General features: G+C 36.3%; 1 pseudogene; it reads right to left on the bottom strand.

The window, feature by feature from the left end:
- Nucleotides 1-12,012: 12,012 nt before the first annotated feature.
- Nucleotides 12,013-13,396, bottom strand: LOC110101215 (annotated as a pseudogene).
- Between the last annotated feature and the right edge of the window lie 4,605 nt (nt 13,397-18,001).

The following is an 18,001-nucleotide window of genomic DNA, read 5'->3' as shown; positions in this document are numbered from 1 at the left end:
CTATTTTGAACTCGATCGTCCGGGACGATGTGAGTAAAAATACAAGTACTAAATATCTCAAGTGTGTATGTGTAAGGTAACTTAACATCAGTCACTTCAAGCAATTACAATTGACTCAAGAAAGAAAAAGAAAATTACAGACTGACTCAACCCAAATCTACCCAGTCTTGAGCTGATTCCGATTTTCGTCCGAACTTTGAGTCCTGAAAAGTCAGTAGAAAATGGCAGTCGTAGTGAAACAAGATTTATTTGCTATCATCAAAATTATAATCCAAAAAATATGTTTGTAACAATCTCCTTCTTTTTTATGATGGCAAACATATTGATAATCAAATTTAAAATAGTAATGCAAAACTAAACAAGCTTTCAAAAAGGATAAGTACAAGCATAGTACAAGAACAAACACAAACATACTACTCCCCCTTTTGACATCTCAAAAAGAATGAGGAAACTAAAAACCCAAACTAAAGCAACTAAAAACACAATATAGAAAAAGAAAGCAATCTATAGAAAATAGAAACTAAAACTACATAAACGAGGGATCCTGATCATCAGATGGAGGTGGAGGTGGTGGAGCCTGCTAAAAGTAGCTAGCTAGCATAGTAAATTGAGCATTGAACTAGGCTATGTCCTGGTTGTGCTGCTGCTAGTGGTGAGTAATGTAGCTGTCAAAATGGGCTAAGTCCTCTGTGCGGTGCTGCTCGTAGCGGGTCATGTCCTCAGAATGTTGCTGCTCCTGTGTAGCAACATAAGCGTCGAAACGGGTATCCCAACGATCAAATCTCTATACTAACTGGTTAAACTGTGATTGTTGGCGAATAGAAACAGGATCAGGAATGGGAGCGGGAGCTTCCTCCTCCTCGACTCCCTAAGGTTCCCCATCTCCTGGGTGGAGACGGGTACTGTGAAGGACATTGAACAAATTGTTTGAGTAGCAGGGAGGCGGATGGTTGGGGTGAGCAGGATATTGAAGATTGTATTTGGTTTCAAGAATATATGAGATGATGTGTCCCAAAGCCAGATTGGGTTTCCTCTTATGACCCGGATCATGGATTGTAGTTAAATGATCAATGTATCGAAAGATTATATCAGTAGCATTAAAATCTCTATGGGTCATGATGTAAAAGGTGGTAAGAGAAAGTAAAGAGGTGATGTTGATTCGGTCCCCGGATTTTGGAATTATGAAGGTGAGAAAGACTTGTTGGATTGTCCTAGCATCTTTCACTAAAGAGCTAGTCTCTCCAACATGAAAGGGAGAGTTGGTTTGGCGTAGAAAATAATTTGCAGCGGACCAGTTGAAGTCAGGATCAGAGATAGTTAAATGCAGCTTATCCCCGATGGTGGATAGCTGCAGCAGTTCAGCACAGTCTTAATATGTGATCTCGACTGGGCTTCGATTCACATATGAGGTTAGGGCAGTGTAGGCAGCATTTATCTGGAGATTTGCAAAAAATTCAAACAGAATTTTGGAGGCAAAAGGGACTTCTAGAGTAAGAATGAAGCAGAGAGAAGTGTGAGCGAAGAGATCTAGTAGCGGATATGAAAGGTAGGCAAGATTGATTATCCTGAAGAGGGTGATGCTGTATTCTTTGTAACGATGGTAAGCTGCTTGATCCTCTCCTTCCCTGAATCGAGGGTCTAGAGTGGCCCTCAAGGAACTTCTAGAAGCCTGTCGGACTCGCTTTCCACTAACCATATCAAGAAACCAGTGAGTAAAAATGAGATAAGAAGGACATTCAAGGTGAAAACAATGGCTGGAATGGCCTGTATTTAAAGAAACAGCCATATCGTCTAAGACGATTGAAGAATCATCCAGGACGATTTCGTTGAATTATTGCGTACAGGCCGATTGGTCAAAAAAGGCGGTCCAATCGGTCGGGCCGATTAGATATCAGCCAGGACGATTAGACACAGGCGATTGTCCCGAGGAGTCAAGCCGAATGACCGTTGAAAAAGCAGATTGTCCGGGCCGATTAGTTGTATCGTCCAGGACGATGCACAATAATTGATCATATCGTCCGAAGTTAAAATGTTTTAATTCTATGCCACGTGTATCATCCAGGACCAACAGTGGATCGGCCAGGACGATTGTCCAATAATGGATCGTCCGGGGCTGATTTTAAGGATTTTGAACATACTGACACGTGGATCGTCCAGGACGATCTAGTGTATCAGATAGGACGATGACCATAAATGCATCGGCCAGGAAAAAAATTGTATCGGCCAAGACGATCAAAAAATGATTGTAAAAGAGTTCGATCATATCGGCCAGGACGATAAGGGATCGTCCAGGACGACGAGTTACAAAAAGCTCAAAAAAGTTCAGCAGATGAAATTTTGAAGAGAAATTATCATATCGTCCAGAATGATAGATATTTCATTCGGGACGATGTGACAAGAATTTCAAAACCAAAGAAAAATGGAGATGATCAACGAAAACCCCAAACAAAAATAAATACATACTAAAAACAACAAAAACATATAAAAATAAGAAAATAAAAAATGAAGTTTTTGGTTTTTTAATTTTTCTATTTTTTTGTTTTTGTTTTTAGCAAAGCATGCATATGACAAATTTCCCAAATAATTAAATTTTAAAGATTTGAAAGATGAATGAGTTAACAATGTCACAATCTGAAAATGGTAGAATATCCGATCCTGTTTACCCTAGCTCGGACTTCTTTCAGGATAAAAATTGTCTTCTAAAAACAAGTGGTCTAACTCAGAATAAATTAGATAAAAAGAAGATCCGTTCAAAACTTGGTTATAAATAAAATATTATACCAAAGTAATTTATCTCTATCATGGAATTTGAAATCAAACCTTTGAAAGTTTCAAATAACCCATGAGTCCTTCTAAGTTTTAAAAGTTTTGAAAAGAGAGGATAGCTTGCATTTAGTGGGCTCATTTTATGCCTCTTGTCACTTTGATTGACTCTTTGAGCATCTTTTGATTTTTGATACACATTCGCGTATATACTTTTCTTTTCAATTTGGCGTCATTGGCCACTTTCCTTTTTTTTTTTTAATTTTGCAAGCTAAAAACTCTTTAACAAACCCTTAAAAAAAGGTTCTTAGTTGTGATTATATCTTCTAGATATTAGAGTAGATGAGGTCTCTTTTTAACATAGAGAAGAACAAGCCACAAAGCAAAATAAAAATCATATGATAAGTGAAGTGGAAAGATTTCAATTAACTTGAAAGATATATAAGAACTTTGGATCATATATATAAGATAGACTATTGTAGCAAGATAAAAAAGATCTTAATTTCAAAAATTATTTGTTAAAATGAGATAGACTTTTTGTTTAGAAAAGAAAACTATATCACTAAAAGAGGTTAGAGTGAGTGAAACCATCAACGATGTTTTCTCCCTTTAACCGATTTAGAAATGCTAATCATTGGCCATAAATCTCCAAAGTTTAAGAACAAGAAAAAATCATCATAAAGAGAACAAAAGTAAAAATGACTAGAACAACTAAACAAAAAACTATCACAAAAACAAAACATAACAATAATCAAAATACAATTCAAAAATTTGTTAAATAGTAAGTTTAAGCAGTTATGAGCTGCGAGCCTCTGTTTTATATGCTCCTCACGAGGTCTTTGGTGAGAGTAATTCTGCAAGAATCAACAGCTGTCAGACTTAGGAACCCAAATAGGTTTGGGTCCCTTCTCATAAAAAGTAGAGTGTAATGCATGTGTGCTATGCTGTGAATCATGCAGTTTTGGTCTCCACACCCAATGTGTACTACGGTGAACAGTGCAAGTGTGTGAGATGTGTCCTAGCATTCCACATGAAAAGCATCTAACACCAGGAAAAGGATTTCTTAAATGGTTTGGATTGTAATGCCTCTTCCTAGGTCTTGGCTTTTGATCAGAAGTAGGTGTCATCCAATTTCTCTTAATTGAGTTCAATTCATCTTTAAGCCTCAAGTTAGTATCTTCTAAAGCATTATTATCAATCCTGAAGTTGTGCTCTATTTCTTTGGATTTCATCAAATCAGATTTCAGTGAGGTGTTGTGAAACTTTTAATGCGTCAAGCTCATTAATTAATTCTGAATTCTTTTTGTTTAAATCATCAAATTCATCAAGTAGAGCCATGTGATTTGATTCAATCGTAGAATGATCTTTGAGAATAATTTCATATTCTTTTTATAAATTCGAAATTTCCAACTTTAAACTAGCATGAGTCTTTTTAAGTTTTTTGTATGAAGCATGAATTTTCTCACTAATTTCGAACAATTGATCATAAGTTGGTTTACATACCTCTTCTTCATCACTTTGATCAAGATGATCTTCTGCCATTAAGCACAAGTTTGTTGTTTCATCTTCAGGTTTCGTCTTCGATGAATCCTATGTAGAATCTGCCCAAAATGCCTTTTAGACTCTCTTCTTGTCCTTCCTTAACTTAGGTTTCTCCTCACCCTTTTCTTTGCTTGAGTGATCTTAAAGTGTAGGACAATCAGCTTTCACATGTCCAGAATTCCTGCATTCATAACACACCACATCATTAGATCCTCTAGAATATTTGTTATCCTTACATTTTCTCCAACTTTGATGATGCTTGTTTTTCTTCCATAGAAAGCTTTTGAATTACCTTGTGATAAAGGCAATGTCATCGCTCTCAGACCCAGAAGAATCAGAGTCAGATTTGTGCGCCTTCAGTGCCACTGTTTTTTCTTTCTTTTTCTCACCTACATCAAGATTTCTTTGATTCACCCCTTGCTCGTAAGCAATGAGTGAGCCAAGTAAGTTATCAATCGAATAGGTGTTTAAATCATTAGATAAAGTTATAACAGTGATTTTAGCATCAAAAGACGAAGGCAAACATCTCAAAATCTTGTTCACTTTTTCATAGTTTGAAAGTTCTCTTCCTAAGGCATGCAAAGAAGTAACAGTCTGAGTAAATCTCGTATAGATTTTAGAAATTGATTCATGAGGTTTCATACGAAAAAGTTTATAGTCATGCAAGGGAATATTCAAACAGGATTGTTTAACTTCATTAATGCCTTCATAAGTGATACATAATTTATCTCAAATTTCTTTACCAGTTTTGCAAGTGGAAACACACATGTAGTCTTCTGATTTTAAAGCACATAAAAAGTAATTAAGACATTTTGCATTTAATTGAGTCAAATCCTTATCATCTAAAGTCCATTCAGTAAAAGGAAGTGAAACAGTAATGTCGTTAAGTTTACCAGTTGGAGGTGTGTAACCATCCTTAACAAGCATCCACATGCGATAATCAGTAGATTGTAAAAACGTAGACATGTGAGTTTTTCAAAAATAAAATAGGATATTATCAAACAAAGGTGGTCAGGTAATAGAATACCCTTCCGGTGTATTACGATTTCTAAAGTTAGCCATGGATCAAAATTCAAAAAGTTTTCAAACTCAGTTTTTATGAATCCCGCTCTGATACCACTTGAAAGTTCTATAGAGCTTAACATCCCTAACGAACTTTCAAGATGGACATCTAAATGTCTCCCTTTGGTTGGAAGATTCTATCTTAAGATTTTTTTTTTCAATTTGGAGTACCATATCACATTCAAATAAGTTTTGTCTTATATAAGATGGATGTATGAAGATCTTGAACAAGTATCATTCAAGATTTCAGGAGGGCTAAAAAGATTAATATGATTCTCTTAGGGCCCTAATTTCTAAAGCTAAAGAAAAAGGTAGCCTTGGCTTTCTTTCCATCATTTAAATGTATCATGGATTCATGTCTAAGCTCACTTGGGAGCCATAGGGTGTACCAATCTACATGCAAATATTGCTTGATAAGAAATACAATTACATATGGAAGCCTCAAATCCACTTAATCTCTTATAAAAATTATTAGGTTTCATCTCCAATTCTCTTTACCTAGATCACCCATATATCCTTCATAAATCAATTATGTTTCCACTTTTCCACTTTTATGGTATCCTTCAATTGAGGGTAAATGTTTTAATGCACTACAGAAAACTCTATCATTACCGTCAGACATTATGGCTGAAATATTTATGTTGGTAAAACTTGTGGGTTTATCGGTGGAATATCCGCCGATAACTTAACGGCTAAATGTCCGACGTAATTTCTATGCTAGTTTATGGAAATCAATTTTAGAAGTCAGGTGGTTATTTTTTTTTTTGTATATGCTACAGGTTTCAAGTAGATTGTCCGTCGAAAACACCGTCTACAACATGATATGACAAAACTAAATCATTGATTGCGGCGTATATTTGCGACAAATGTTTTGGCAGTATATCATTTGGTAATTTAAGCCATTAATAGTGCGATGGCCTTGGAAAGCGGATTATTCTCCTTATGATCCAGTGTACAGTATCGGCCAAAAATACTAATGGAAGAAACGCTGAAATTTACCACCTTAGAAGATTATGGTTTCTCAAATTTTGAGCAAAAAAATTTTCAGCCAAAATCTTACAATGGTATAGATTTTTCAAAATGTAAGTTATCATCAGAATAATTTTTGCTAGTAATTTTCTAGAAATAAGAATTTTCTGGAAAATTTCTTATGTTACCGATGGATTTTGTCTACGGGTAACTGTGTGTTTTCCTGTAGTGCCACCAAATTAGCTCAAATCTATTTTAGTCTCTTCTACTTTTGAACATATGTCAACTTATAACATTTATTAACACAAAGGCTATGACTTTTATGCTTTCAACCATGAGAACTTTCTTAATCTATACATTCATGTAGAATCTAATGAGCTACTACGGAATAGTTTGGCAAATCCTAGCTTTAAAGGCTTTATTAAGAATGTCATTAGTCAAAAAAAAAATCTTAAATGACATAAGTTGATTTGATATCACAACTATCTAATAAAATTCTTTTTTTATTAAATATTAAAGTTTTTGATGCTAGTGCAATTAGAAACATTATGGCTCCACCTCCACTATAGAAAAATTGCCCAAAATCCATGGTGATTTTTGATGGTTTAGAAAATTCCTGACATTTTTTAAATTGTCAGAATAAACCTAGTAGGAAATAAAAACTTGTGACAATTTTCGGTGGAAAAAATTTTTAACAATTTTCCTGTGGCTAAAACAGCTAGAAATTAATGAACCCAAAGTCGCAAGTAAACTGCTAGTAAATTCTAGCATGAAAATCACTGTGGGCAGCTGGTTTATTATCGGTGGTTAAAATCGCTAGTGATTCTAGCGGCCAATCTTCCAGCTATTACTGGATGCAAAATAAAAAAACTGGTAGTAACATCAAGCTATTAGGTATCAAAGTTTCTAGTGGCCAAAATATCGGTTAGCTTACTAACAACAAAATAAAATAACTAGCAGCATTATCAATCCATCCAGCAACAAAGTTTCCATTGATCAAACTGCCAATTATTTGTCGAAAAACTATATCATTTGCAAAAAAATTTATAGCCCTCCTATACTTACATCAATTTCCACATTTACCAGCACATAGGTCAAAACATATTTAAAAAGATTTTAATTTCTAAAATAAACAGAACAGTTCATATAAATTGATAATACATAATCAACAAATATATTTACACAATCCAAAAAAACCAAAAACAATTCCTTAAAAAAATAATATATATGTTCCACAATAAGCATAATATATGAAATCCACTATCAGATGTTCCAAATACACCAAATAGTTTTTCAAACAAATAACAACAAATAACAACACTAATCATTCTCCCTATCCTTACTGCCCTCTGATTCAAGTTTATCCTCTTGCCCTTTTTTCTTCATACTTTTAGCTTGATAAGGTCACAACTCCGTCTACATCTCATTATGATTATTTCTCATCTTCTATCTCTCTTTTTAGGGCTATAATCCTCTATCTAATAGTTTCTTCAGCTCCACTAATATCATAAAATACTAAAGTAGATGTACTACCCTCATAAGCATATCCTTAGAAAGCTATAAACCCTCCCCTTTGCCTTCTTCCAATACATATGATGACATGTGATACTTAGAATACTGGATTAATCATGAAGATGAACACTCACCAGTACAGTGCTAAAATCATTGAAGAATTAAGGTTTACACATCGACTTAAGTTTAATCCATAACCATCAAGCATTTTTAAACCTTGAAACCTTTGACATATTAAACTTTTTGATCTAATGTGAACAAGGTGCTTTGGGATTTATTATTTTGCCATCATTGGTTGTTACTAACTCTAGATTTCCTTATCAACAATACTCTTTAATGTTCATTATAGCTTTAGCATTATCCTAGCTCTTGTCTTTAACATCCATAATTGTAATAAAAATATTTTTGAGAAAGTTCTGTTGCAAACCTGGATTCAAGGAGTATAATTTTGATGATATAAAATATTTCTCATATTCCTATTTTCTTACTACTATTACTACTGCACATTTGTTTTTGTTTCCCTGCCTACTAATCTTTTAGGTCCACAAGGTCTAATGCAAATCAAGTCAGCTCATGATATGGTAGATTAGGACTGAGTCAGTCTGTAAGTGTAATTCAAGTGTTTTTACATTTTTTTGAGTCAACTATAATATGGTGAATCCTGATGCTAAGTAACCTTGCATACACACACTCTAGGAGAGAATTTCTATAGGCTTAAGAGGTTTTCTATTTTTGATCACATCATATAGGACGATAAAAAAAAATTGTCCTAGATGATTAGTTAAAATAGAAACTCTAATTAGGGGATTTATATTAAGTCATCCAAATTAAATAAATTATCATGGATAGTTTTGACATCATCTGGGATAATATGCTCGAATTAGAAAATCACAAACGCTAAACATATTTAGGCAAGATTTTATTTAAAAGATTTTACTCTAATCGTACAGGACAATACCATATTATTATAGACGATTCATTACAATCATGCTTAAATTAGCGAGGAGATTAAGGAAAGTAATTAAGGTTAGATTGATCGATCATATCATCCTGGATGATTGCAGGATCGTTCTGAATGATATTCATGAAAAACCTTAGTTTTCCTCGATGATCAGAATGATTTGCTGGACGATAATCGCTGAATTCGAAATAGTCATACAAGACGATTCAAGAATCGTCCTGGACAATATGTTATATTTCTTCAAGGTCAAAGATGTATCTCCTGAATGATCGAAATGATTTGTTGGATGAAAATCCCTGATTTTGAACTCATCGTACATGATGATAAATCATTCTGGACGATAAGTTATATTTCCTCATCGTCAAACATAAATCTTCTAGACGACAAGAATGATATTATGGATGATATGTATGATTTTGAACTAACGTACATGATGATGTCTACATCATCCCGGACGATCAGAAAAAATAAGGTTTCTAATCGTCCATCCCACCGAAATCATCTTGGTTGAAAGATCTGAAATACACTGTTTGTACAGGAAAATATATTGATCATCCTGGATGATCTTTGACGACAAGTTACAAATTAGGGAAAATTTTAAGTCCTTTATAAGATCTCATGTTTATTCAAGGGGAGATCTTTTGTTGTTTTCCTAACCTAATAGAGCTTAGAGAAGGAGAGGGAGAGCTTGGGAGAGAGAGAGAGAATCTTGTGAGGGAAGTTTGTGAGGTGTTCACAAAAGTTATTCCAAGAAAGGATTCCATTCATCTTCTCCATTCGTCGTCCTTGGCTCCTTAGTGGCTCTGGGAAGGTCTTCTTTAGCAATCAGTCAAGGTTCTTTGCCTGCTTCAGGAGGAACGAAAAGGAGGTCAGGTTTTCTATATCAACGGGGTCGGTGGAAAGGAATTTGTAAGGGCTTCTCCGCCTTGCAGCGGGAGCAAAAGGAGAGTCACTATGTTTTAGAGCAATACCTGGAGGAGAGGCTCATGGGAGTGGGCGTAGGTCAATTTAACCAAACCACAATAAAATACGGTGCGTTCTTTCTTATTAAGTTTTCACATTTTAATATCCGCACTTTATTTTGCTGTGGATGATTATATGGTTTAATGTTTTAAAATATTTCAAAGAGATAATGCTTTTTGTTTAAGGATTTTTAAAACTATCGATTCACCCCCCACCCCCCCCTCTCTTAGTTAACCTCGGACTAGTTCATAAGGGCTTAACAACCCTAACGAACTTTCAAGTTCTTGTCAATGTGAATAACATTCAGATTATACCTTATCAAATCATTTAGAGGCCGGAGTTCTGTTGATGAAATGAACACACTTCGGAGGGCGATGAGAGGGTGTCGTGACAAAAACATATGAACAATGCGAAGAAATGAGGAAGAAGGGGAGGCCAATTTTAGGGCAATTTCCAACAGTTTTTCGGCGGTTCTAACCGCGGAAAAATTTTCACTGAAAAAAGGAAGCTAAATCACCTGTAAAAGTCGCCACCTAAAGAAAATACAAGCGGTGTTTCTGGCGGTCATTAACCGCCAGAAATTCTTAAAGTTTTGTATTTAATATCGGCAGTTGAACCGCCAGATAATTGCAGCAGTTAAATTGGTTGTAGTTCAGGAAATCAAATGACCGTCGAAAATACTGTCAGTATGCAACGATTTTTATAGTGCTCCTTGTAATAAATAACTCTAAAAATGAGTATATTTATTACGGTTTTATATTTAATATCGACAGTTTAGCCGCTAGATAATTGTGACGGTCAAACCTACTTATGTTCTGGCAATCAAATGACCGTCGAAAATACTGCCAGTATTCAACAAATTTCCTATAGTGCTCCTTGTAATAAATAACTCTAAAAATGAGTCTATTAACTACCACTTCTCCTTAAGCTTTTTTTCAAACACCCTTCTAAAAGAATGGCTCAAAATGGATTGCGAGTTTTCTCATTGGTTTCTTCATCCTCCAAAGTTTACAATTCATTGAAAATATGAGAAATATCGCCAAATTAATTTCATAAGAAGTTATATTTTTTGTTACTACATTATACTATTTACTCTATATGGAGAGAAAGGTATCTGATGAAACTATGGGGTAATATTGATAACTCCTCGTTCCTCTTAGCTCATGAAAGTCATTTTCTCTAAGTTAAATGGACAATATGAAGAAATGATTGCGAAAATTTAGCAGCTTTTTTTAATTCATTGGATCTCTCCTCGGGGGCAACTAATTCTCTGATTTTTTTTAGACTCTATAGTCATGCTTGTCTCTCTTACAATTTACTTATTTTAGTTCTTCGGACAGTGATGTATGCAAGGACCCCCTTCGATTCTAATATTTGGCTTGGATGACTTCGTGGTGCTTCGATCATTGCTTGTTGTTCTTGTATAATTTGTGCAATTTGTCAGATTCTCCAACTAAGTTGTTCTAGGCCTTATGCTAGCTAGTCCTTTGATTAATGGCCTTTTTCTAAGGCCATAAAATTTTTTTCTAAGGCCATAAAATTTTCTTTTAATCTTATTTTTTCATATGGTTTTTGGTTAGTTATTCTCCTCATTTCTCGTTTTAAGTTGTACATGTACATTTTAAGTTCAACGGCTTCTAGATCAATATATTTAGCTATCTTTAAAATTTTCCCCAAAAAAAGTTAGAAGCATCATATAAGAGGATGGCTTTCTGAGTGGTACAAATTCCATTCTTACATCTATAACACGAAATAAATTCCTTGGCCTTGTGATCTTAATGAATTTTTTAGGCCTCGATCTATGAGTTTTTTCTCTGGTTTCAAGGAATGCTCATCATCACCCTATTAATATTTTAAACACGTTATTTTTTTTTTATATTTTGTAAGTATTATGGTAATCAGGCAACTTACATTTTTTTATTGATATTTAGCGCATAAGAAATAAATATATAATAAAAATAGCAATTTAATGGATATAAAAACTAAATTTTTGTTCAGTAAAATCTTATTCACCATCCTTTCGAAGGTTTATAATAATTCTATGAGAGCCCATTAAACAAATTAAAGCAACCAGCCTTCTGAAATATCATAACTCGAAATACGAAGATCTTCATGCAACCAGTAACACTTACTACCATACATAAAAGTTATTATGAACTAAAATTAAGAAAGAGAAAACATCCAGGTAATCCTAACAAGAATCACAATACTAAGAATATTTAGGATCCAATGCTAATTAACTAGGGATAAACTTCAATAATGGATCTTAAACCAATCGAAGTTATTATCTTGTAGTCGCTAAAACCAGCAGCTACAAATAGCTCGCGCCATTCATTCTCGTCTCTTTCCTTTCCTGTGACAAGAATCATCATTTCCAGATCAAATAAATGTTGCGTCTCCAAAGAAGTTTGAGTATTGATGCCTACACCAACTACCATATCGATTACTATCACTTTTCCACCTTTCTCTTTTGGAGGAATCGCTTCCTTGCAACGTTGCAGTATCCTAACGCAATCTTCATCACTCCAATCATGTAATATCCACTGCATGACATTAAAATTTTAAACAACATAACGAAATTACATATAATTATTTTTTTATCATGCTTTGAAATAATGAAAGAAGACATTTAATTATAAAGATAATTATCCCAAATACAGGGGATGATTCATGAGGCTAGTAATGATTACATTTAATAGGATTAATATTTATTTTTCTAAATTGGTTTTTATTGATGTAAAATTCTACTATTAATTTAATTTTAAGGGAAATTAAAAACTCTGTTATGCTATTGCTTTAAGGTCGAAATCAGCAGTGTGTATTAGTTTTTACTGACCTTAAGAAGAGCGACTTCAGCAGGCGGGAGCTCAACAAACATGTCACCACCAACATACTGAATTCCTTCCATCTTCTTAGCTGAGTTGACAACATGCGGCAGATCAAAAACAGTGCATTTCAATCCCGGAAACTCTTTCGCCAATGCAGCCGCCATCAAGCCGGTTCCACCTCCAACATCCACCAACGTCCCAATTCCCTTAAACGCCTCACGTCCAACATGCTTCAAAACATACATAAAAAAAACGGAGTCACATGCCATCCCCTTATCAACAAATCATTAAGCTCTGGCTGTGCACCCGTGAGGTCCCAGAATGTCTTCCCATGTGCCATCTCAAACGGGGTTGTGGACGTATCCGATCTATGAAACCAACGGGAGAGTTGGTGGCACGGATCAACAAAGTGGTGGTCAAGTTGAAAGAGAATGAAGGGGGAACAAGGGCTATTGGGAAAGGCGGTTGTGAGGAGTTGGGAGACAGGAGAAAGGCCGAAGGCTTCCTCCCCGGAAGGACTGATGTGGGATTTGAAGATGCCTACGCGGGAGAGGAGGCGCATCATGATGCGGAGGTGGCGGGATTTTGTTTCGGGTATGGAGAGAAAGGAAAGGAGGTTGGAGATTGTTGCCGGCATGCCTTGGCTGAGGATAGCGTCGGGGATGCGGAGTTCAATGGCGCATTTTAGGCACATGGATTTGATATAGCTAAGAGAATGGTTCCATAGAACTGCCTGGGCTTCTAGGATTTCCTGAACCTCGGCGTCGGTAAGGTTGATGCTGGCCGACGTCGTCATGCTCTGTTCTACTCCTTCTCTGCCTCCCCCTCAATCGCCCTCTCCTAACACTATCATAAATGAACAGAAAACTGCTGCTTCTGCTTGAGCGAGCAGTGGATATATAAAGCTTGGATGGGTCGTGCTATACAGAATATTTTTTCCCAAAAAAAATATCAGAATAATTTAGCATATTGGGTCAGAGCATTCAGAATTCTACGCGAACGTTCATTTGGTCGCGTTGAACAATTTTTTTTAATTCTAGTTGGCTTAAAAACGCGTTCACGCTACGTTTATTTTAATCTTGTAAGGTTATTAAAAGATATCATAAGTATTTGTTTAATGAGTTTGAAAATTTGAAATGAAAAAAAATTGCTCATAATTGAGCGTGCGATTATAATACCACGGGATTGGTGGAGAAACTTATCCTCATTTCTAGTGAGAGAAGTACTGGATTTCTAGTGAGAGAAAGTTCGCCTGATTTGAATTTCGGTTTTCCGCGGCATTCCCGCATTCGGTGGTGGAGGCGTCGGATGATCGCCGGCGTTGTTCTGCCGGTGTCATGAATGCTCCGCGACCTTACGGATCTCTACTTCCTAATGGTAGAGTTTCAAATGGTATTGTGATCAGAGACGGAGAAGTACCGCCGTGTCGTCAAGTTCATGTTGAAGGAAAGGGAAAGAACATTATGGTTGAAAGTATGGTTGGGAAGAAGTTTTACAATGCTCAGACCTCTCCTCCTGTTTCAACCAAGAATAAATTTGATGCCCTTTCAAACCAAGATGCTCAAACTGACCCTCCATCTATGACTGTTGTCTCCCTTCCCACCTCTTCTTCTTCTTCTGAGATTGGCCCTAGGGATAAACCGCAGGATACCTCTAAGCCTTCGACCTCCTCCAATAACCACCTCAATGTCCCTAACACCACCTCTACCAAATCCACAAGAGCAAAATCGGCCAAAAAGACCACCACACCCACCTCAAAATCCCAATGACCAGACTCCCTTTCATGGCGTCCTGGAATACCCGCGGGTTCAACAGCCCGGACAAAGCCCTTTGCTGCCAAAATTTAGTCAAAACCTTTAACCTTGATCTGTTTTTTCTTTTAGAAACCAGAATCACCAACCCTTCTCTCCACAGCCCCTGGTTTAACATCACTCATTCTGTTTTTGCTGCTGAAGGCTCCTATGATAACTTTGACCTTGCCTCTCCGGGTCATATCTGGATAAAGTGGAACACGGCAACTGTGAATTTTAAGCCTCTTTTTACGTCTAGTCAGTTAATACATGGCTCTATTTTTTCTGGCAATACGGAGGTTTACTGTGTATCTGTGGTTTACGCCTCAAACTCTATGGATGAGAGGCTCACTTTGTGGAAGGATCTTTATGACATTGCTGTTGGTATTTCGGGCCCTTGGATTATTTTAGGTGACTTCAATTGCTGCAGGTCACAACATGAGAAAGCTGGTGGCTCTTTACTTATTAATAGCAAGGTTTTAGATTTTAATAATCTAATTTTCAATATTTATGTTCATGATCTATCTTCTGTTGGTCACTACTTCACTTGGTTTAACTAAAGGGCGGAAAACCCTATTCATATCAAACTTGATAGGATGCTGGTTAATGACAGTTGGCTAGACAGTTTTCCTAACTCATACTACATTGTGGATAGCCCTCGGATTTCCGATCACTCACCTATTATCTTGCACAATGATCAAACTCCACATCAGAAACATCGTTTCCTCTTCAAAAATTATTGGCTTACTAAAAATGAGTTTTGGGATTCTCTTATTCAGATTTTTTCCCAAAGATTTCATAGCATCCCTATACATGCCTTTATCAGAAGCTCAAAACTCTCAAGATCAACATCAAAGCTAAATCTTGGGTTTCCTCCAATTCACTCCAGCAAGATATTACAGAACTCAGTAGCAATCAAAACTTATTTCTGTGTCAAATTCAGGCCTCCCCTCTGGACCCTGAAATTAACTTGGCCCTTAAAGACATGAACGACCAACTTGCTGCTAAAAATTCAGATTGGTCAGGTTGGATTATTCAAAGAGCTAAGGCAAAATGGATGTCAAATGGGGAGGACGATCTTAAGTTCTTATACTATAGGATCAATGTTTGACACAACTCCAATCTTATTAGGAGTATCACGACTATTGAGGGGACCTTCAATACACCAGTTGATATCAATAAAGCTATTATCAACCATTTTCAAAAGCTCTTTAACACTGCTGTACCGTCCACCTCCTCTAGCTGGAATGCTCCCATTCACATCAAACTCCCTGAAAGTTTAATTCCTCAATTGACCTCTCCAATTTCGGTGGAGGAAATAAAGGCTGCTATTTTTTCCTCCCCTAACTGCTTAGCTCCTGGCCTAGACGGTTACACATTTGAATTTTACAAATCTTCTTGGAACACAATTGGCAGACAACTCTGTGAAGCAGTTTTTTCCTTCTTCTCCACCAACTCTATGCCTAAGCATGCTAAAGCAACCGCTATTGCTCTTATTCCCAAAAGGCCACAAGCTCAAGACATTGCTGATTACAGGCCAATATCACTCTACAACACTTTCTACAAGATCATTGCTAAAATCCTAGCTAATGAAAGATGTTATGCCTTCCATCATTCACCCCAGTCAAGCCGGTTTCATCAAGGATAGAATTATCTCTGACAATATTCTCCTGATAGCCGATATGCTCAAAGATTTCAATATCAAACCCAAACAGTCTTTTTTCTGTGCTAAGTTTGATATTCACAAGGCCTTTGACACTGTCTCTAGGGAATATCTGACTGGTCGTATGCTTGCCAAAGGATTTCCTGATGTGTTTGTCTCTTAGATCAATGGTTGTATCTCCGACGTCCACTTCTCTATCTCTATTAATGGATCCCTTGAGGGTTTCTTCCACTCCTCCTCTGGCCTTAGAAAAGGATGCCCTCTATCACCTTATCTCTTCTGCATTGTCATGGATAGTTTATCCTCTTGTTTTGAAGAAGCAGGTTCTAATCATTCATTAATTGGTATGGAGGCTGGGAACTTTTCTATCTCCCATCTACTTTATGCTGATGACCTTTTGGTCTTTGCTAAGGCTACTCAGGGCAATGCTCACTCTTTGAATCACATTATTTCTAGCTTTGCTAGCATCTCCGATCTTCAAGTGAATAGTAATAAGAGTAAAATTCTTTTCTCTAAGAATACTTCTGATGATCAGGATATCAGCAATATCCTGAATATCCCAATTTTGACAACCCCAATTAAATACCTTGGCATTCCAATCTTCACGTGGAAATTGAAAGTTTGTGATTTTCAGCCTCTATTGCATAAGATTTCTATTTCTTTGGATGGCTGGAAAGCAAGAACCCTATCTATGGCTGGTAGACCTCAACTATACTATTAACAACATCCTTGTCTATTGGATTCATTAGACTCTGATTCCTAAAGCTTGTGTTAAAAAGATAAAAAGCCTTTGTTCTAGGTTTCTTTACTTTGGGGACATTAACAAGAGAAAATTGCACATGATATCCTGGAAAGAGACATGCAAGCCAAAAATTTATGGGAGGCTGGGGGTTTCCTCCATTGAGTCTCTTTATTTTGCTTGTGGTTGTACTGTGGTTTGGAGATTTTACAACTCTAAAAGCTAACTTTTTTGCTGGTGGAAGGAAAAATACGGGTCTTTTTGGAATACCGGTAAGCCTCAATGCTCTGTTTATTGGAAGGCTCAATGTGATGTTGCTAAGTGCTTGCTTCACTCTATCAATTTCAAAATCATACCGAGCAGCAGTCATTCATTCTTCTGGGACCCATGGTGCTTTGGGCAATCTGTGGCTGAACGACTGGAGCAAGAAAACATTCATTATATGATCACACCATCCAATTCTAATTTGAAAGTTAGCAATTTTATTTCTAACGGTAATTGGAACTTTTCTTTACCTTTTTCAGCGTGTTTAGTTAATAATCCATCCCAATTTCTAACACGCTGGATGAATGATGTTGGACCGGTCCTACTAAACCATCCTTTAGCACTTTCACTATGCAATTGTTTGAGGATACTGAGAAGGTTTCTTGGTATAATTTTGTTTGGCATAAACATTATACTCTGTTGTACTCTCTTTTCTCTTGGATTGCCTTTAAGAATGGTCTCAAGACAGCTCAGGCTTTAGCTGCTAGAGGTATCCCTGTTAACACACACTTTGAAACTCAAAATCATCTTCTTTTTCAATGTGATTTTTCATTCCAAATTCTCAAATGCCTCTTGCCTAGAATGAGTTTTATGATGCTTAGGCCCAATCTGTGGCAGGGGTTTAATGTGTTTGGGGATATGGAATCTGATAAGAATAGAAGGAACTTCATGTTTCTTCTAACTTCTGATATTGTTTACTTTTTATGGAAAGCGCGGAATGACAGAATGTTTGGAAATATTACTGATAGCCTTGAGACCATTACTTATAAAATTAAAAGGGCGGTTTTACACAAGACTTTCAACTGAAAATGTTTTCACCATATACAGGATATGCTCACTTGATCTCTTCCTTTTTGGCTGTGAAAGGTTTTCGGATGCCCCTTGGACGGCTTCTCCTTGCAACTAGGGGCTGGCTGGGTGTTTTGAAGGACGATGATGACAGCA

The sequence above is a fragment of the Dendrobium catenatum genome, unplaced genomic scaffold (genome assembly GCF_001605985.2).
Source record: "Dendrobium catenatum unplaced genomic scaffold, ASM160598v2 fragScaff_scaffold_156, whole genome shotgun sequence".
NCBI lineage: Eukaryota > Viridiplantae > Streptophyta > Magnoliopsida > Asparagales > Orchidaceae > Dendrobium > Dendrobium catenatum.
This window is presented reverse-complemented; position numbering and strand designations above follow the sequence as displayed.